We start from the raw sequence: 20,962 nt of genomic DNA, 5'->3' as shown, positions 1-20,962 counted from the left end.
AGTAGATAGGGGAAGTTGGTAAACAAAGTGACCGTATAGACGTATAGACTGAAAGGAGTGCCTACAACTGGTACGAGAGAGAGTAATATAGTGTAAGCAGGTGACTTGGAACAACGTGTCCGACTGAGTGATTCTACACGACACTACATTAATTTGGGAAGAGGCATATAAGCATTCATTCCACTGTTATATTAATATTTGCATTTATGTGGTTCTTGCTTAATTGCCTCAGCAACTCAGTTTTGTTTCATATATCATCACAAACACTCGAAGAGCACCCCCAAGTGGCAGCTGCCTATGTGTGGCATAAGGTGACCCTGCTCTAGCCTAAATGTGGGCATGAGTCTGTCATTAGCGGGCGATAATTGATGTGTTATCTCCGTTGTGTAATTTCCGCTGTTAAGCAGACGGTGCATATTTGGTTTAATGTTGCTGGAGTAGCCAGGGGTGCCTGTCGGATTTGAACCTTGAACCTTTGTAACAAATAGAGAATGTGCTACCACTTGGCTTCCCTTAATCTGAGTGTAGGCATGACAGCCTGAATGTTTCGAACCGGAGCAGATGTTCAATTTAGAGGGGTCCACGTTTCACATGCCTACAGAAGGGAGGCCATTACTGTGGCCGAGAAGAACCGAAGCTTCATGCGGAGTGACAGACCAGGTAGCTTCCACACAGCATAGTGCAGCCGATGAAATGATAATGCCGCCCGACTGATCCGGACCACCCACACAGTGTACACACACAGTGTACCCGCACAGTATACAAACAGCCTGTACACACAGTAACAAAAACAACAACCGCCATTCGTCACTAAGTGTTAATGAGCCCTGCACATTATCATAATTTATTCATATTCTTGGTTCTTTCGGTAAAGTCACTTAGAAGGGAAATAATAAAATAATACAAGTAACATTCTCGACGTTTCGGCCACAACACAAGCAGCCGTCCTCAGGTGAAGAAGAGAGCTGTCGGAAATAACAGCGTCTCAATGAACGCTGCTAAGCTTGGCAGCCTCTTTCCAGCTGGGTGAGAGGAGCAGAGCGCCTTGACAAAACAGTTTTGGTAGTCATATAGTGTAGTCGATACCCAGTTACTTAATGTTAATAGCTCAGCTTATTGGATAGTATATTGAGTACATTGATTATATTGATGTAGTTTATATTTAGTTGTTTTCACGTCGGCTTATTGTATGGTTGTCGGGTAGTTGCAGTTCTTTAGCGTTACTATGCTAAATTCCTCTTGATATGTAAACTCCTTTGTCAAGGCACTCTGCTCCTCCCACCCAGGTGAAAAGACGGTGCCAAGCTTAGCAGCGTTCATTGAGACGCTGTTTTTCCGACAGCTCTCTTCTTCATCTGAGGACGGCTGCTTGTGTTGTGGCCGAAACGTCGAGAATTTAGTATTTATTATTTTATTTTTCCCCTTTTATGTGATTTTACCGAAAGAACCAAGAATATGAATCCCTGCAGTCACGAAAGCTTTAAATCGAAATATAATTTATTCAGTTACACTGCTGCTCGCTCGGGGAGGGGATTGTGTGAACCCCGCAAGTGACGTCATGTCACCTCCTGCTGCTGCATGACGTCACGACATACCAGGAAGCTTCTGCTCTGCGCAAGCTCGCGCACGGAGATCCGTGGTGAGAAGTTTACATCGTGGTGGTTGTTGTGAACCCAGGTCGAGCCTCGCTCCTTCTCCCTCTCGTAGGGATATCAATTGAGTAGCAGCGAGTATGGTGGAATCGATGTCCAGGTTGAAACATTACAACGCGGGGCCTAGCCATGCGAGGACTTGCCTCCTGCCCTTGCCTGATTGCATTTGCTTTAATTCTCTGCTTAAGTTGAATTTGTCTTCACCTGGCTCACTACTTTGAAACTTTTTTTTACTTTAAATATTTCTACGTTTTTTTATTTTACCAGGCATAGCCCACTTGAGCTACACCGCTCGTTTTCAGAAGCGACCTGCCCACAACACAGTGGGCTTATCAACGTGTGGAAATGTTTATCGGTCAAATACTCTAAACGCGTGGTGATGTTGACTCTAAATGTGCAGGGAAAACCGCAGGATCCGGAGGAAAATCCACGCGACCACGGAGAGAGAGGGACACGCAAACTCCAAATATACAGCCATAATACAGGTTTGTTTGGGTTACATCGCATAAATGAATAAATATGCCGTTAACCCCGCCACCACCCGACACAGCCAATTAGTCAGGGTTTGTCAAGTAAACAGAACGTGGCCAATGCGTCACTAGTACAGCACTAGTGTATAGTGTAGTGTATAGTGTAGTGTATAATAGTGTAGTGTATAGTAGTGTATAGTGTAGTGAACTAGTACAGCATATCGGTGTGTTGGAGAGCCAAGCCACAACATTTACAATCTGAGTACAACGTTTTGACAGTAATTACAACCAGCTTCATCAGACAACCAAATGTTGTGGCTTGGCTCTGTGGGAATATAAATCGGCTCACTGGGTTCATAGTGTAGCACGCCAACTGTTGCACTACCGCTCCCCACTCACGCACAAACTTTATCGGATGTATAGTATCTAGTAATAACTAGGTTTCCCGGCTTAGCTCAGGTCTCAGTAATCAAACATTAAGAGTAATGTCTTGCCATGCTGGCTTTATTACAATTATTGAATTCTGCCAATGAAGCCTGTAAATGTGCGTATATTGTCACGGTTTTGAGGTTGTGTTATACAATAGCAGGGGTTGTTTGTTTCATAATGAGGACAGCTTTTAAATACGTTGCCCTTGGAGAGCTTCAGGATAGACAATGTTGGATGTTTTGCCATCTGGTAATGTTGGCACAATTTGGTTCCCAAAAAAGTTCACATGCACAAAGTTTGCTTCATATAGATTTTCCCATGTTTTGTCTTGCAAGTGTTTTTGTGTATGGTTTCTCAATGTTCATTTCAATTGTTTAGTTTTTTTTATTTTCCTTTTACCTCATGCCATTATTTAGGTAAGGCTTAAGTATTGAATATTGCACTTTTGGCTTTGCGAGCCACTTTCCCAGATCGTAACCTCTGATATTCAAGGGGCTGAGGAGTGCCGATTTTCCGCAAAAACTAGATCTCTGCTTCATTGATGTAATTAAGGCATATAGTACCATATAGAGGCTTGGGGCTTTGGGTTCTTTGTTTTTACGTCTCTGCCTCTGTTCACATTCTTTGATTTTTATGAATTTGGGAAAGCCTGTCTCGAGCTGCGTGACCAGGAGTCGGAGTAATTTCCTGTTCAACTTGGCTTGTGACAGAAATTCACTCTGGCCCCATGCATTACATTACAGAGCATCTTCATATAATTGTCGTTTGAGAAGCTCCCAATGGCTCTAGAAATAAATTGCATTTGTTACGGTTAAAATTATAAGCGCATCGATGCCTGGTTATAGTTAAGGGATCGTTCCCTGGTCAACCATGTTATATCTGCTGATGATCTGGTAATGGCTGCTCAATGAGATGGGGTTGGAGAATCTTGTTCTGTGGCTGGATAATTCCATCATGAAATGGGGCCTTTCGTATGTTCCACAAAAATAAATCACCTGCCTGGGAATTTGATTTCATACAACACTTTTTCCTGCTCAACTCTCCATGAGTAATCAGACAGTTCTACAAGTGGTGGAGGAGCTCCCTTATCTGGTTAATGTGTTTTCACGACCAGCTTTGGTTTAGCAGCCAAAGTCTCACTTAAAATTAGTCGAGCAGCATTCTTTCATTAGACTGTACTGTGTAACACTGTGTGGAAGCTGTCTGGACTTTTGCACCATACAAAGCTGTGAGTGTCCATCGCCAAGGTCTAGTCTGTCTGAGACCATCCCTCTCCCTGCCATACTGGCATCGCACCTGCCTCTCACTCTTCGTACTGTGGATGGTGGGCGCACAGGACGGTGCCATGTAGCCATTCCAGGCTGGGTCCAAATGGGTTACGTGGGTCACCGAGCCACCAGGCCTCATTCCACGAGTGATATCAATATACAATATATGTAACGAGGCCCCCCAATAGACTGCCCCTGGAGCTCTATCGGGCACGTCTCACTGAGGGAAGTTCCCGGGGCCGGGCCAGGACATTCCGGTGGGAATATATCTCTTGGCTGGCTTTGGAATGCCTGGGAATTCCCCAGGAAGATCCAGAGTCTGTCGCCAGGGAAATGAAGGTCTGGAGTGCCCTACTGAATGTGCTGCCGCCACAACCCTCACCAAGACAAGAGGATTTAGAAATAAACGAACGAACAAAGCTGTGAGTCTTCTTGGCCACAGATATTACTCCTTTCTCTGTGGATGCAAAATATTTACTTATTTAAAGGACCGTCTGTTCTGGCTTATAATTAAGGCTGGCCTGCCTATAATTCCCTCTATTGAACCAAACAAGATTGTATTAGAACCTTACAGATCCTTAATATATCAGCCCAGAATATAATCAATGAGTCTCTTTGGCAGGCCGAGCTGCATTGTTTGGTTCATAAAAAAAGACAGCATGCTCAAGCATTTTCTGTTAGTCCAGATGTTACGGGCTAATTAGGTATGGCATTGTCTAGAGAAGAGATTGGAGGATGTGGAGGTGATCAGACCTGCTGATGACTGGTACCAGGAGTGTCAAGGTCGGCCTCTGTATAGGAGGCCCGTGATATATGCTGCAGGGCAGGTAGAGATATTTGCTCTGCAACAACAGTGAGGTCGGAGTAGCAACGCTTAAATGAATGGGTGGAACGCTAGGTGCCTAAAATGCAGCAAGACTGGGAAGCACAGCTGGTGCATCTGTTAATCATCTCAGTCAGTCCATCCCTTGACACCTGGATCATTCCCATGACCTCCTGACAAGTGATCCACACTTACATGACATTCATGTGAAATGTATGTGTAGTGAGTTCAACTGAGTCGCAGACGTACACTTCGAGGCAACACATTTATTTAACACCAACACACGGGGTAACTGCCCCTTAACAGAAAAACAACCTATGGTGGTGACCACCAGGCTAACTATACTAATTACAACACAACTAGCTACGACGGACAGGGACCACAGCATGGGTCCAGTTCCATGTGTTGGAGACTTGGTGGAACGAAGACGAAGGTTTCTTCGGGTTGAACAACGCCGGCCCCTCTAGGGGACCCGGCTTATATTCTCTGCGGTGTGGCTGGCTCCGCCCTTGGCCACGACCACCTTCCAGAATCCTCTAGCAGGATCTGGACCCCGACCATGTGACCACCCCTAGCCCCTACTTTGGGCCCCTTTGTGGACTTAGCTTGTCACGTGTCCTCTCGGGTCATCCAGAGTGCCTTTCGTAACCTCATTCCTACGGCCGGTACTCACACACCCTATCCTGTAGGGCCGACATTGCACGCCAAGCATGGTGCCATCCAGTCAGCGCTCACCGTGCCCCTCTAGGGCCGGTACTACACCCACCATAGTGGTATCCGCGATGTCGTTACACCGCATGCCGTGTTTCTCTAGGGCCGGCACTACACAGTGACATCCCGCGATGTCACTACATCTGTAAGAGTTGATTTATGTGGTGAGCGATAGCGTAGTTATTACACTGTGTAACAAAAAAACATTTTTGTTCCTGGATAGTGTTATTTCCTAATTGCCTATGCCTCAAAAGTACAGAAAATGCTATTCCCCACAAACTTTGCTTTTCTGACTAGGACAGTGATATTTTGAAACGTGCCTATTTTCAATGATAAAATGGGCGAATTTGTGTCTTTTCTTTCACATAAAGTCCTGGTCACAAAAGCAAAGTTTGTGGGGGATAATAGCGATTTTCTATACTTTTTAGGCAAAAGAAATTGAAAAATAACACTTTGTACCCAAGAACAAGGTATGTTTTACATCGTATTATCATTGTATTATGAACTCAATAATTAGAGTTTGATTATCTCCAACAACAAACGTGATTGATAAGTGAAAACTTAACTTCTTGTGGGTCTCGGCTGTTGATTTATCCTCAATTAATTACTTGGTGAAGTGAGGAAGCATTAATATTGAGCAGATGAAGGTGGCCAGGCATGGTTCTGGACACACCACCACCTTTTTATCATGCCAGTATCTGACAGTGTAAAGTTTGTATTTGCAGTAAAGTATATTAACTCTTTTGAACACGGAGGTTAAATCAAAATAATAGTTTATTTTTGTTTTCCTCTGGAACTTTTAATAAGAATGGGAACAGGAAATTAACACGACACATATGCAGCTGAAGTTAGATCTGTTCATCCCAGCATTCACGGAAATCTGAGCCTCGCTTCACACCTTGAAGTTGTGATTAAGTTGTGATTGAACATTAATTAAAGCTTTGTTAGCTGAATTTAGCTTTTATAAATATAATTTTTTTAGCCAGACAACCGAAATTGTGTGCTTGGAGTTTTGAGTTAACATTCATTTGAAGATACTCGGGCTTACAGGCATATTTATGACCATTTGCCCTCTCATTGTTTGTCATCACAGCCCGTGTGATGAATTTGGGAATATTTTTCACTATATCATGAACATGTGAATAAGTATAGATGTGTAAGTCATGTGTAACTGTGTATATAGGTATTCCTCTGTGCCTCGATACTGACGTAGATGGTGTGGATATTCTCATTTTTCTGTCTGCAGCTGACGCTTCGTCTGCAGAATTGGTCTGATGGAGCAAAGGCGCTCAGCGCAGCTTGGTACAAAAAGGCAAAAATGCGACCATTGTGCATACAGCACGGATCAAACTGGACATTTGACACAGCACCAAAGAACTCACACAGGAGAGAAACCCTTCAAGTGCACTTTGTGTGACAAGGCATTTGCATGGTCATCAGGTCTTCATCACCACCAGAGAACACACACAGGAGAGAAACTCTTTAGGTGTACTCTGTGCGGGAAGGCGTTTGCACAATCACCACATCTTCAAATACACCAGAGAACACACACGGGAGAGAAACCCTTCAAGTGCAGTGTGTGTGGGAAGGCGTTTTCACAGTCATCTAATCTTGTATCACACCAGAGAACACACACGGGAGAGAAACCCTTCAGGTGCACTTTGTGCGGGAAAGCGTTTGCAGGCTTATCAAATCTTAAAACACACCAGAGAACACACACGGGAGAGAAACCCTTCAAGTGCAGTCTGTGCGGGAAGGCGTTTACAGTGTTATCACATCTTAAACAACACCAGAGAACACACACAAAAGAGAAACCTTTCAAGTGCACTGTCTGTGAGAAGGCATTTGCATGGCCATCAGGTCTTAATTGCCACCAGAGAACACACACGGAAGAGAAGCTCTTCACGTGCACTCTCTGCGGGAAGGCGTTTGCTCAGTCATCAATTCTTAAAACACACCAGAGGACACACAATCATCAGAAGATCCCCAAGGAGTGGAGTCTGAAATCGGCTTGTGAAAGTCAAAGTGCTGCAATCAGCCCATCCCTCATGAAACCAGAACTAAAGCCCAGCTTGGACACTTTTAAAGGTATCAAGGTGAATTGTGAAGAGGCGAAGGTGAAATGTGAAGTAGTGATCAAGAGCGAAGAAATGACGATGAAATGTGAAGTGATGGTGAAGAGCGAAGTGATGGTAAACTGTGAAGATGAAGATTCAACTCCAAAATCGGACCTTCACATCGATGGAGGCAAAGTGAAGCAGGAGGAGATTTCTGACTGTGAGGCAGAGCGAGGCAACTCCCAGCAGTTTGTGGAAGTGGAGGTGTGGGTGGACTTCTTAGAAAATACAAAGACAAATGGAGACCCGGTGGATGTTTAAGTTTGAGACAATGAAGCTCCAATAGATTCACCTTTGTCACAGGCCTTTAATGAAAAGAACGTGAAGTCGAACACTCAATTCCTGGGTTCAACCTGCATAGTAAGAGCGACCAGTATTTGTGGACCTGTGGGTTGGGTAGATGATTAACCACGAGCAAGAGCCAATAAGCTCCCAAGTGTTGTATATATTAGGTCTTGAAAAATAATGAAAATTAAATGATAACTGAAAATGCGCAATGTGTTGAAATGATGCTAATTATGTATTTATGCTATATCTCGGGGTATTACCAATCGTGATAATATGAAGGTGTAATTGTATGAAGTTATGCAAGTGTATGTAATTATGCGGATTAGGCTCTGCTTTGTTGTCTCGGGGTGTATTTCCAATCGTGCTAATACATTGATTGACTTAAAGCTGGATTCATATTCTTTGGACCTTTCGGTAAAGTCACGTAGGTAGGTTTTTGTTATTTTCTTTGAACCTATCAACGTGACTTTTCCGAAAGATCTAAAGAATATAATACAGTCTTTCTCGCTTGAACGTTTACCGATTATGTTTTAGTGTGTTTATGTCAGGTCTCAAAATTCAGATCTCACTGCAGGATACAGTTCTTATTATTATGATTATTACGCATGAACTTAGCAAGGGACACTCAGACTTTTTTGCGTTAAGCAACTTTAATATCTAAAACAAAACACTCTAATATGCGAACTCTTATGATAGGAATTGTCATTCCAGTACTCTTGGAAATGTTCTACTCATTGATCCGTACAATTAACCCTCAATGGTTACGTTTATTAACTGGATAACAGAACAATCGGCTAATTCCTCAGAGTAAAGCGACCATACACGCCGATAGGAAAAAGTCCTTAAGAATCTGTTACAATATTCATACGAACAGTAGTAAAGAAATAGTTTTCAATGAATTAATTGGTAAGATTATGCAATTGATCGAAATGCCCTGGAACAATAATGTGTGTCAGTGTGCCTGTTTGCCTAATAAATGCTTATCAATTGGCTAATGGGCTTGAATCCGCGGGCAAGATTCCGTGATCAAAAGAAATAAATCTCAACACAATAGTATTCCTGTGAGTGCGTAGATTCATAACATCGATGCTTATAAATGTTTAACGTCAATTAATGTATTGCTAAAGCTATGCAATTAATGAACCGAATGACTAAAATACTTGTATACGACCTTATTCAAGCAGCTCAATGGACCAGACAATGTTTTCCACAATCAGCTATTAGTTAACGCACCACCTTAGGATGGCCTTTTTCGAAACAAAGATCACTTTTGGAGCAATCTTATTAGTCCCGATATGTGTGTTGTGTGTGTGGGTGTATTGTCTTCGTGCTCAACTCTTTGAGTGAAGCCCGCGCCGAGGTGGGGCTTTCCTTGTACCGAGAATACCTCGGTTCGCTTGCCTCCTGGGCGATGAGTCGTGTGTGTGTGGGCGTGTCATACACAAGGCGCTCTCTCTTGATAGCAGCTCCAAGCTTCTCCACTGCTGGATGATTGTTGAGTCTGCACGATGATTGCCTTTGGCGGTGCCCGATATCGCTTGCAGCTCGTCCGCTGGTCGCCAGCGCTGACACTTAGGGGTTAATTTACGAAGGTCGTAAACGAAAAGTTAATGCATTTGGGTGTGCATAAAACATTGGCGACGTTGAAAAAGGACTTTTACAGGCCCGGGATGTAGAGTGATGTCCTCGTGATTAGAGGTTGTGTCAATTGTGCGCGTCGGAAATCTCCTGCCACGCGACCGCAGATTCCGTCACAGTCCATTGTGTCACGGCTGAATGAATTGTGCCATCTCTGGGAGACCGGGAAGGGACCCAAATTGTCCAGGGCCACAAAGTACCTCCTCGTGGGGGTCGAATATTTGACTCGTTGGCCTATGGCCTGGCCCTTGGTTGACCAGTCAACTGCGTCTATAGCCGACGCCTATAGACGCGGATAAGGGGGCCCCGGAGCAACTGCTCACAGATCTGGGTATGAATTTCTCCTCCAAATTCCTCCAGGATGTGTGTGAGTCTTTGGGCAGGCGGAAAATACGCACCTCACTGTATCATCCGCAGAGTGACGGGATGGTTGAGTGGTTGCATAGAACCCTCACCGCTATGCCAGCAAGTGACTGGCAGACAGTCGGATTGGGATCTGCACTTCCCGGGGGTCCTTGCTGCATACAGACTTGCTCCGCATGCCTCGACAGGTTTCTCACCGTTTTATTCGATGTATGGGAGGGAACCCGAACCCCTTGTGCAAGTTGAGTTGGGACTGAACCCCCTGCGGAAAGGTTCATCAGTGCTTGACCCCATATTGAAAACACTGGAGCAGCTGCAGTTGAGCCGTGAAGCCGCTCGGGTCAACTCGGCCCGCAGACAGGCCTGTAACGAGCGGCTGAAGGGTCATGAAGGGCCCGGAATACCGTGGAAAGTGGGGGACAAGGCTTGGCGACATTGCCTCCAGGTGCCTGTGGGCACGTCCCCGAAACTGTACCGTCCCTGTCATGGGCCGGTCAAGGTCATTGAGGTTTGGCGGTCACAGTGTGTGTGTATCCGTTTGGGCCGGCGGCGCTGGTTTGTGCATCCTTTACGGTTAAAAACTTACGTTCTATCCGGTCCGGTCGATTCATCCCCACATCCCTGCCGGCCGGTGTTTGATGTGTCTGGTACGCCAACCGGCAAGCCTAAAGTAACAGGCCGTGAGGAGGAATGTTCTGTACCGCCTGCAGGGCTGGAGGATCTAAAGACCACGGACGGAGCCTTGCGGACTCCCTCATCGGACACTCATCACACTCAAGCAGACCCGTCTCTACCTGCGGGGATGGGCCTGCTGCACATACCCATTCGCGACGCGTTGTTTTTCGTTAATTCCCCATTCCCTTGTTCTTGTTTATTTTCATGGTCACTGCTTATGATTATCTTGTAGTTAGGGGTCGGTCACTGGTCACTACAGAGTTGTGTTTATGGGTTGTCACGTTGCGTGCGCACAAGGGATGTATATTACAGCCAGGATGGCTGCGGTTTTGTTCGTGGGGGGGGGGGGGGGGGTGTAGTGTGGTAAAATACGTGGTGCGCACTGCTGCCCGAGGGCAACCGAGGACAAGCAGGTGCCCGTGTGCAAAGTAAGGTTGCATTTGCAAACCGCCACCTCTTTATCGGAGAGCAGACGGGTCGGTCCGGGGTTATACGCTGACACCAGCGGTGTCGCCTTGGGGACGTGCTATAAGGAGTGATTGATGGCCTGACAGGTGCCAGCCTGTCGGGCCCTAAAGAGACACAAGGGAGCAGCTGGATAATTGGGAGGAGGGATATAAGGGGGTGTGTGAGGGCGGAGCGGGATTCGGGTTATGGGACCAAGGTGAAGACATCTCGCCGCTGCCGCTCAAGCTAGGGACAGCCTCAACCCTCACGAATCGACGGGCGGGTGATGGTTGATCCCCCCCGCCCGGATCAGACGAGTGAGTGGGTCTGAGGAAACGTAGGCGAGGCCAGCGGCGCGTGCAAGCTCTGAGCGAAGCTTCTGTTTGAGCGATGCCTCTGTGTGAGCTCTGCTGTGTTCAAGCTCTGTGAGCACGACTGTGTGCAAGCTGTGTGACCTGCTGTCTGTGTGTGGAGCTGTGTGTATAGAGCTGCTGAGAGGAAGAGCTGCTGCAGGCAGGTCAGCGAGGTGTAAAGTAGATAGGGGAAGTTGGTAAACAAAGTGACCGTATAGACAGTGATAGGAGTGCCTATAACTGGTACGAGAGAGAGTAATATAGTGTAAGCAGGTGACTTGGAACAACGTGTCCGACTGAGTGATTCTACACGACACTACATTAATTTGGGAAGTGGCATATATACGCATTCATTCTACTGTTATATTAATATTTGCATTTATGTGGTTCTTGCTTAATTGCCTCAGCAACTCAGTTTTGTTTCATATATCATCACAAACACTCGAAGAGCACCCCCAAGCAGCTGCGTATGTGTGGCATAAGGTGACCCTGCTCTAGCCTGCATGTGGGCATGAGTCTGTCATTAGCGGGCGATAATTGATGTGTTATCTCCATTGTGTAATTTCCGGATAATGTTTGGAATTATCCAAATATTGACCATGACCCCAACATGCAATGACCTATGCGTTTTGAATGACAATAGTATGTTTTACATCCACTGTTAAGCAGACGGTGCATATTTGGTTTAATGTTGCTGGAGTAGCCAGGGGTGCCTGTCGGATTTGAACCTTGAACCTTTGTAATAAATAGAGAATGTGCTACCACTTGGCTTCCCTTAATCTGAGTGTAGGAATGACAGCCTGAATGTTTCGAACTGGAGCAGATGTTCAATTTTGAGGGGTCCACGTTTCACATGCCTACAGAAGGGAGGCCATTACTGTGGCCAAGAAGAACCGAAGCTTCATGCGGAGTGACAGACCAGGTAGCTTCCACACAGCATCGTGCAGCCGATGAAATGATAATGCCGCCCGACTGATTCGGACCACCCACACAGTGTTCACACGCAGTCTAACCCACAAGGTGTACACACATACTCTTAGGTTTTTTCGGAAAAGTCACGTAGGTAAAAAATGTAAATTAATAAAAGTAAAATAAAACAAATTAAAAAATTTACGACGTTTCGGAAGCAACACAAGCCTCCGTCTTCAGGTGGAACCGTCACAGCCACGACAGCTGTATTAAGTAAATGAGAGATCACAAGAAATACTACCCCGTATATATAATGGTTGAGGGGGGAAGGGCCAGGAACGGCACACTTTTTTATTAATATGGTAAGGTGAGGCTTAAGACCAAGAGTAGACTGCATAACAAAGGACTGAGCCTTTGCTATGGAGAGGTGCGGTTTGTAACTAACACATGGCATACATAACAAAAGTGTGAAAAAAGAAAAGCAAGTAAAAACTAAAACTGGTAAAACAACAAACTGGCTGTCTATCAATAACCTGTAATAGTTGTCTGTCAAATAAGATGGTCCAAATAAGTGTAATTACATCTTTTTTGCATGGTTAATCACATCTTTCCAATGATTACTCAGTTTGTAACCCTCCTCACGGTTGAAATTATGTCTGTGTTTGTATATTTGTATGGCTTCGTGTACAAACCTTTGATGGTAGCCAGGAGGTTTGCAGAGCACCTTGGTCTCGGAAAAGACAATTTCATGAGAGCCCACAGAGTTGTAGCAATGATCGGCAACAGCCGAATAATCAGTTCTGCCGTGTTTCAGATCTGACTTGTGCTCGCGGACACGATCAGAAACATGACGTTTCGTTTCTCCAATGTAGCAATCACCACAACTGCAACTCAATTTGTAGACTCCAGGATACTGTAAGTCAGGAACGACATCCTTCACAGATGGAATCAGATTGCGGATTTTATGCACTGTACTGAATCGGACTTGGATCTTATGTTTGTTTAGAATTTTGGAGATCTTTTTGGTCAAGCCTGCTATGTATGGTAACGTGATAGTTTTGGTCGGAGTTTCATGTGGCTGTTTCTGTATGGTGGGAGAAACAGCTTGGCGTATGGTGCGGTCAGAGTATCCGTTCATCCTGAGGGCCCGATGTACATGTCTTAATTCACCGGCCAGGTGGTGTTGGTCAGAAATGCCATGGGCTCTGTGGTATAGCGTTTTGATGAGAGAATTCTTTTGAGATGGGTGGTGGTGGGAATCCGGTTTCAAGTAGGAATCTGTGTGGGTGGCTTTCCTGTACTATTAATCCTTGCAGTCACGAAAGCTTCAAATCTAGAATGTACACACACAGTGTACCCGCACAGTATACAAACAGCCTGTACACACAGTAACAAAAACAACAACCGCCATTCGTCACTAAGTGTTAATGAGCCCGGCACATTATCATAATTTATTCATATTCTTGGTTCTTTCGGTAAAGTCACTTAGAAGGGAAATAATAAAATAATACAAGTAACATTCTCGACGTTTCGGCCACAACACAAGCAGCCGTCCTCAGGTGAAGAAGAGAGCTGTCGGAAATAACAGCGTCTCAATGAACGCTGCTTAGCTTGGCAGCCTCTTTCCAGCTGGGTGAGAGGAGCAGAGCGCCTTGACAAAGCAGTTTTGGTAGTCATATAGTGTAGTGGATACCCAGTTACTTAATGTTAATAGCTCAGCTTATTGGATAGTATATTGAGTACATTGATTATATTGATGTAGTTTATATTTAGTTTTTTTCACGTCGGCTTATTGTATGGTAGTCGGGTAGTTGCAGTTGTTTAGCGTTACTATGCTAAATTCCTCTTGATATGTAAACTCCTTTGTCAAGGCACTCTGCTCCTCCCACCCAGGTGAAAAGACGGTGCCAAGCTTAGCAGCGTTCATTGAGACACTGTTTTTCCGACAGCTCTCTTCTTCAACTGAGGACGGCTGCTTGTGTTGTGGCCGAAACGTCGAGAATTTAGTATTTATTATTTTATTTTTCCCCTTTTACGTGATTTTACCGAAAGAACCAAGAATATGAATCCCTGCAGTCACGAAAGCTTTAAATCGAAATATAATTTATTCAGTTACACTGCTGCTCGCTCGGGGAGGGGATTGTGTGAACCCCGCAAGTGACGTTATGTCACCTCCTGCTGCCGCATGACGTCACGACATACCAGGAAGCTTCTGCTCTGCGCAAGCTCGCGCACGGAGATCCGTGGTGAGAAGTTTACATCGTGGTGGTTGTGGTGGTTATTGTGAACCCAGGTAGAGCCTCGCTCCTTCTCCCTCTCGTAGGGATATCAATTGAGTAGCAGCGAGTATGGAATCGATGTCCAGGTTGAAACATTACAACGCGGGGCCTAGCCCTGCGGGACTTGCCTCCTGCCCTCGCGTGATTGCATTTGCTTTAATTCTCTGCTTAATTTGAATTTGTCTTCACCTGGCTCACTACTTTGAAACATTTTTTTACTTTAAATATTTCTACGTTTTTTTTATTTTACCAGGCATAGCCCACTTGAGCTACACCGCTCTTTTTCAGAAGCGACCTGCCCACAACGCAGTGGGCTTATCAACGTGTGGAAATGTTTATCGGTCAAATACTCTAAACGCGTGGTGATGTTGACTCTAAATGTGCAGGGAAAACCGCAGGATCCGGAGAAAAATCCACGCGACCACGGAGAGAGGGACACGCAAACTCCAAATATACAGCCATAATACAGGTTTGTTTGGGTTACATCGCATAAATGAATAAATATGCCGTTAACCCCGCCACCACCCGACACAGCCAATTAGTCAGGGTTTGTCACGTAAACAGAACGTGGCCAATGCGTCACTAGTACAGCACTAGTGTATAGTGTAGTGTATAATAGTGTAGTGTATAGTGTAGTGTATAGTAGTGTGGTGTACTAGTACAGCATATCGGTGTGTTGGAGAGCCAAGCCACAACATTTACAATCTGAGTACAACGTTTTGACAGTAATTACAACCAGCTTCATCAGACAGCCAAATGTTGTGGCTTGGCTCTGTGGGAATATAAATCGGCTCACTGGGTTCATAGTGCAGCACGCCAACTGTTGCACTACCGCTCCCCACTCACGCACACACTTTATCGGAAGTATAGTATCTAGTAATAACTAAGTTTCCCGGCTTAGCTCAGGTCTCAGTAATCAAACATTAAGAGTAATGTCTTGCCATGCTGGCTTTATTACAATTATTGAATTCTGCCAATGAAGTCTGTAAATGTGCGTATATTGTCACGGTTTTGTGGTTGTGTTATACAATAGCAGGGCTTGTTTGTTTCATAATGAGGACAGCTTTTAAATACGTTGCCCTTGGAGAGCTTCAGGATAGACAATGTTGGATGTTTTGCCATTTGGTAGTGTTGGCACAATTTGGTTCCCAAAAAAGTTAACATGCGCAAAGTTTGCTTCATATAGATTTTCCCATGTTTTGTCTTGCAAGTGTTTTTGTGTATGGTTTCTCAATGTTTATTTCAATTGTTTAGTATTTTTTATTTTCCTTTTACCTCATGCCATTATTTAGGTAAAGCTTAAGTATTGAATATCGCACTTTTGGCTTTGCGAGACACTTTCCCACATCGTAACCTCTGATATTCAAGGGGCTGAGGAGTGCCGATTTTCAGCAAAAACTAGATCTCTGCTTTATTGATGTAATTAAGGCATATAGTACCATATAGAGGCTTGGGGCTTTGGGTTCTTTGTTTTTTACGTCTCTGCCTCTGTTAACATTCTTTGATGATTTTTATGATTTTGGGAAAGCCCGTCTCGTGCTGCGTGACCAGAAGTCGGAGTCATTTCCTGTTCAACTTGGCTTGTGACAGAAATTCACTCTGGCCCCATGCATTACATTACAGAGCATCTTCATATAATTGTCGTTTGAGAAGCTCCCAATGGCTCTAGAAATAAATTGCATTTGTTACGGTTAAAATTATAAGCGCATCGATGCTTGGTTATAGTTAAGGGATCGTTCCCTGGTCAACCATGTTATATCTGCTGATGATCTGGTAATGGCTGCTCAATGAGATGGGGTTGGAGAATCTTGTTCTGTGGCTGGATAATTCCATCATGAAATGGGGCCTTTCGTATGTTCCACAAAATAAATCACCTGCCTGGGAATTTGATTTCATACAACACTTTTTCCTGCTCAACTCTCCATGAGTAATCAGACAGTTCTACAAGTGGTGGAGGAGCTCCCATACCTGGTTAATGTGTTTTCACGACCAGCTTTGGTTTAGCAGCCAAAGTCTCACTTAAAATTAGTCGAGCAGCATTCTTTCATTAGACTGTACTGTGTAACACTGTGTGGAAGCTGCCTGGACTTTTGCACCATACAAAGCTGTGAGTGTCCCCATCACCAAGGTCTAGTCTGTCTGAGACCATCCCTCTCCCTGCCATACTGGCATCGCACCTGCCTCTCACTCTTCGTACTGTGGATGGTGGGCGCACAGGACGGTGCCATGTAGCCATGCGAGGCTGGGTCCAAATGGGTCACCAAGCCACCAGGCCTCATTCCACGAGTGATATCAATATACAATATATGTAACGAGGCCCCCCAATAGACTGCCCCTGGAACTCTATCGGGCACCTCTCACTGAGGAAAGTTCCCGGGGCCGGGCCAGGACATTCTGGTGGGATTGTCTCTTGGCTGGCTTTGGAACGCCTGGGAATTCCCCAGGAAGATCCAGAGTCTGTCACCAGGGAAACGAAGGTCTGAAGTGCCCTACTGAATGTGCTGCCGCCACAACCCTCACCAAGACAAGAGGATTTAGAAATAAACGAACGAACAAAGCTGTGAGTCTTCTTGGCCACAGATATTACTCCTTTCTCTGTGGATGCAAAATATTAACTTATTTAAAGGACTGTCTGTTCTGGCTTATAATTAAGACTGGCCAGCCTATGATCCCCTCTTTTAAACCAAAGAAGATTGTATTAGAACCTTACAGATCCCTAAAATATCAGTACAGAACATAATCAGCGAGTTTCTTTGGCAGGCCAAGCTGCATTGGTTGGGTCATGAATCCCGCATAAACAGACAGCATGCTCAAGCATATTCTGTTAGTCCAGGTGTTACGAGCTAAACAGACATGGCATTAGCTTGAAAAGAGATTGGAGGATGTGGAGGTGATCAGACCTGCTGATGACTGGTACCAGGAGTGTCATGATCGGCCTCTGTGGAGGAGGCCCGTGATATATTCTGCGGGGCAGTTGGAGATATTTGCTCTGCAACAACAGTGAGGTTGGAGGAGCAACGCTCACTTGAATGGGTGGAACGCTGGGTGCCTAAAATGCAGCAAGACAGGGGGAAGCACAGCTGGTGCATCTGTCAATCATCTCAGTCATTCATCTCTTGACACCTGGATCATTCCCATGACCTGCTGACAAGTGATCCACACTTACATGGCATTCATGTGAAATGTATGTGTCGTGAGTTCAACTGAGTCGCAGACGTACACTTGGAGGCAACACATTTATTTAACACCAACACACGGTGTTACTGCCCCTTAGCAGCATAACAACCTGTGGTGGTAACCACAAGGCTAACTGCACTAATTACAACGTAACGAGCTACTACGGACCGGGACCACGGCTCGTGTCCAGTTCCACGTGTTGTAGACTTGGTGGAACTTAGACAAACGTTTCTTCAGGTTGAACAACAACGCCGGTTCCTCTGGGGGACCCGGCTTATATTTTTTGCGGTGTGGCTGGCTCTGCCCTTGGCCACGACCACCTTCCAGAATCCTCGAGCAGGATCTGGACCCCGACCACGTGACCACCCCGAGCCCCCATTTTGGGCCCCTTTGTGCCCTCTCGGGTCAACCAGAGTGCCATCGCCTGTCGTAACCTCATTCCTACGACCGGCACTCCCACACCCTATCCTGTAGGGCCGGCACTGCATGCCAAGCGTGGTGCCATCCTGTGCTATCAGTCAGCGATCACCGATCCCCTCTAGGGCCGGTACTACACCCACCATCGTGGTATCCGCGATGTCGTTACACCGCACGCCATATTTCTCTAGGGCCGGCACTACACAGTGACATCCCGCGATGTCACTACATCTGTAAGAGTTTATTTACGTGGGGAGCGGTGGCGCAGTTATTACACTGTGTAACAAAAAACATTTTTGTTCCTGTATTATGAAATCAATAATTAGAGTTTGATTATCTCCGACAACAAACGTAATTGATGAGTTAAAACGTAACTTCTTGTGAGTCTCGGCTATGTTGATTTATCCTCCATTGGTGAAGTGAGTGAAGCATTAATACTGAGCAGATGAAGGTGGCCAGGCATGGTTCTGGACACACCACCATCTTTTTACCATGCCAGTGTGTGACAGTGTAAAGTATATTAACTCTTTTGAACACGGAGGTTAAATCAAAATAATAGTTTATTTTTGTTTTCCCCTGGAACTTTTTATAAGAATGGAAACAGGAAATTAACACGGCACATATGCAGCTGAAATCTGAGCCTGGCTTCACACCTCTAAGTTGCGATTGAACATTAATTTATGCATTTCTGCATAATACAAACAGTATTATTTTCAACACCCTTTGCTTTGTTAGCCGAATTTAGCTTTTATAAATATTCATTTTCTAGCCAGACAACCGAAATTGTGTGCTTGGAGTTTTGGGTTAACATTCATTTTGAAGATACTCGGGCTTCCAGGCATATTTATGATCATTTGTCCTCTCAGTGTTTGTCATAACAGACCGTGTGATGAATTTGGGAATATTTTTCACTATATCATGAACATATGAATAAGTATAGACGTGTCAGTCATGTATAACTGTGTATATATGTATTCCTCTGTGCCTCGATACTTACGTAGATGGTGTGGATATTCTCTTTTTTCTGTCTGCAGCTGACGCTTCCTCTGCAGAATTGGTCTGATGGAGCAAAGGCGCTCAGCGCAGCGTGGTACAAAAAGGCAACAATGCAACCAGTGTGCATACAGCACGGATCGTCCTGGCTATTTGACACAGCACCAGAGAACTCACACAGGAGAGAAAATCGTTAGGTGCACTCTGTGTGACAAGGCATTTGCATGGTCAGCAAGTCTTAAAAAACATCAGAGAATACACACAGGAGAGAAACCCTTCAAGTGCAGTGTGTGTGGGAAGGCGTTTTCACAGTCATATAATCTTGTATCACACCAGAGAACACACACGGAAGAGAAACCCTTCAGGTGCACTTTGTGCGGGAAGGCATTTGCAGACTTATCAAATGTTAAACAACACCAGAGAACACACACGGAAGAGAAACCTTTCAAGTGCACTGTCTGTGAGAAGGCATTTTCATGTCCATCAGGTCTTAATTGCCACCAGAGAACACACACGGGAGAGAAACCCTTCAGGTGCACTCTGTGCGGGAAGGCGTTTGCACAGTCATCAAATCTTAAAAGACACCTGAGGACATACAATCATCAGAAGATCCCCAAGGAGTGGAGTCTGAAATCGGCTTGTGAAAGTCAAAGTGCTGCAATCAGCCCATCCCTCATGAAACCAGAACTAAATCCCAGCTTGGACACTTTTAAAGGTATCAAGGTGAAATGTGAAGAGGTGAAGGTGAAATGTGAAGAAGTGATGAAGAGCGAAGAAATTATGAAATGTGAAGTGATGGTGAAGAGCGAAAAAGTGATGGTAAACTGTGAAGATGAAGATTCAACTCCGAAATTGGACCTTCACATCGAGGGTGGCAACGTGAAGCAGGAGGAGATTTCTGACTGTGAGGCAGAGGGAGGCAACTCCCAGCAGTTTGTGGAAGTGGAGGTGTGGGTGGACTTCTTAGACAATACAATGTCAAATGGAGACCCGGTAGATGTGTAAGCTTGGGACAATGAAGCTCCAATAGATTCACCTTTGTCACAGGCCTTTAATGAAAAGAACGTGAAGTCGAACACTCAATTCCTGGGTTTAACCTGCAGAGTAAGAGCGACCAGTATTTGTGGACCTGTGGGTTGGGTAGATGATTAACCATGAGCAAGAGCCAATAAGCTCCCAAGTGTTGTATATATTAGGTCTTCAAAAAGAATGAAAATTAAACGAAAACTGAAAATGCATAATGTTTCGAAATTATGCTAATTATGTATTTATGCTCTATCTCGGGGTATTACCAATCGTGATAATAATATGAAGGTGTAATTGTGTAATAAACGTCGTGGAAGCGACTTCTGGAATCCGGTCTTTATTTGTCTTTCATTCACAACACTCCTATTTTACTCCTTCACGCTGCTGACAGTCAGCGTGAGAGAGAGACACGCGCGGCCACGTGGCAGCCTGGACCCCGCTCCAGCGTGGCCTCACCCTCCGTTCCAGATCTGACCACGTGTTGTCCGTCTCCACCCCTTTTAATACCCGGGTCACGTGGTACCTTTTCACCAATCCTGGTTAACCTCTATGGAATCTTCTAGACTCCATCGTACGTTCCCAGCACCGCGCCCCTGACTCGTCCCCCCATTGGCTGTGGCTAAAGCCAGCAGATCCAATCCTCTTCTTACAGATGTCACCTTCCCATTACGTCAGGGCCACGCCCCTAGACTTCCCCCCATCGGCTATGGGCCAGGACCGGTAGAGCCAATCATCGTAACGAGGTGTGATCCATCAGCAACCCGGATATATCCTCACATTACAATTGTATGAAGTTATGCAAGTGTATATAATTATGCGAAATAGGCTCTGCTGCGTTGTCTCAGGGTGTATTACCAATCGTGATAATACATTGATTGACTTAAAGCTTTTGTGACTGCAGGAATTCATATTCTTTGGATCTTTCGG

The 20,962-nt window shown here is 45.1% G+C and overlaps 2 long non-coding RNA genes across 2 annotated transcripts; both read left to right on the top strand.

The window, feature by feature from the left end:
- Positions 1-1,535: 1,535 nt before the first annotated feature.
- On the top strand, positions 1,536-8,814 carry LOC144737547 (uncharacterized). Its single transcript, XR_013589025.1, has 3 exons — positions 1,536-1,639; positions 2,053-2,137; positions 6,600-8,814. It is a non-coding gene; the product is annotated as an uncharacterized LOC144737547 (long non-coding RNA).
- Positions 8,815-14,267: 5,453 nt separating this feature from the next.
- LOC144737548 (uncharacterized) lies at positions 14,268-20,364 on the top strand. The gene is made up of 3 exons (XR_013589026.1): positions 14,268-14,389; positions 14,809-14,891; positions 19,051-20,364. It is a non-coding gene; the product is annotated as an uncharacterized LOC144737548 (long non-coding RNA).
- Positions 20,365-20,962: the final 598 nt, after the last annotated feature.

The sequence above is a fragment of the Lampetra planeri genome, chromosome 71 (assembly GCF_965212315.1).
Source record: "Lampetra planeri chromosome 71, kcLamPlan1.2.h2, whole genome shotgun sequence".
Taxonomy (NCBI): Eukaryota; Metazoa; Chordata; class Hyperoartia; order Petromyzontiformes; family Petromyzontidae; genus Lampetra; species Lampetra planeri.
This window is presented reverse-complemented; position numbering and strand designations above follow the sequence as displayed.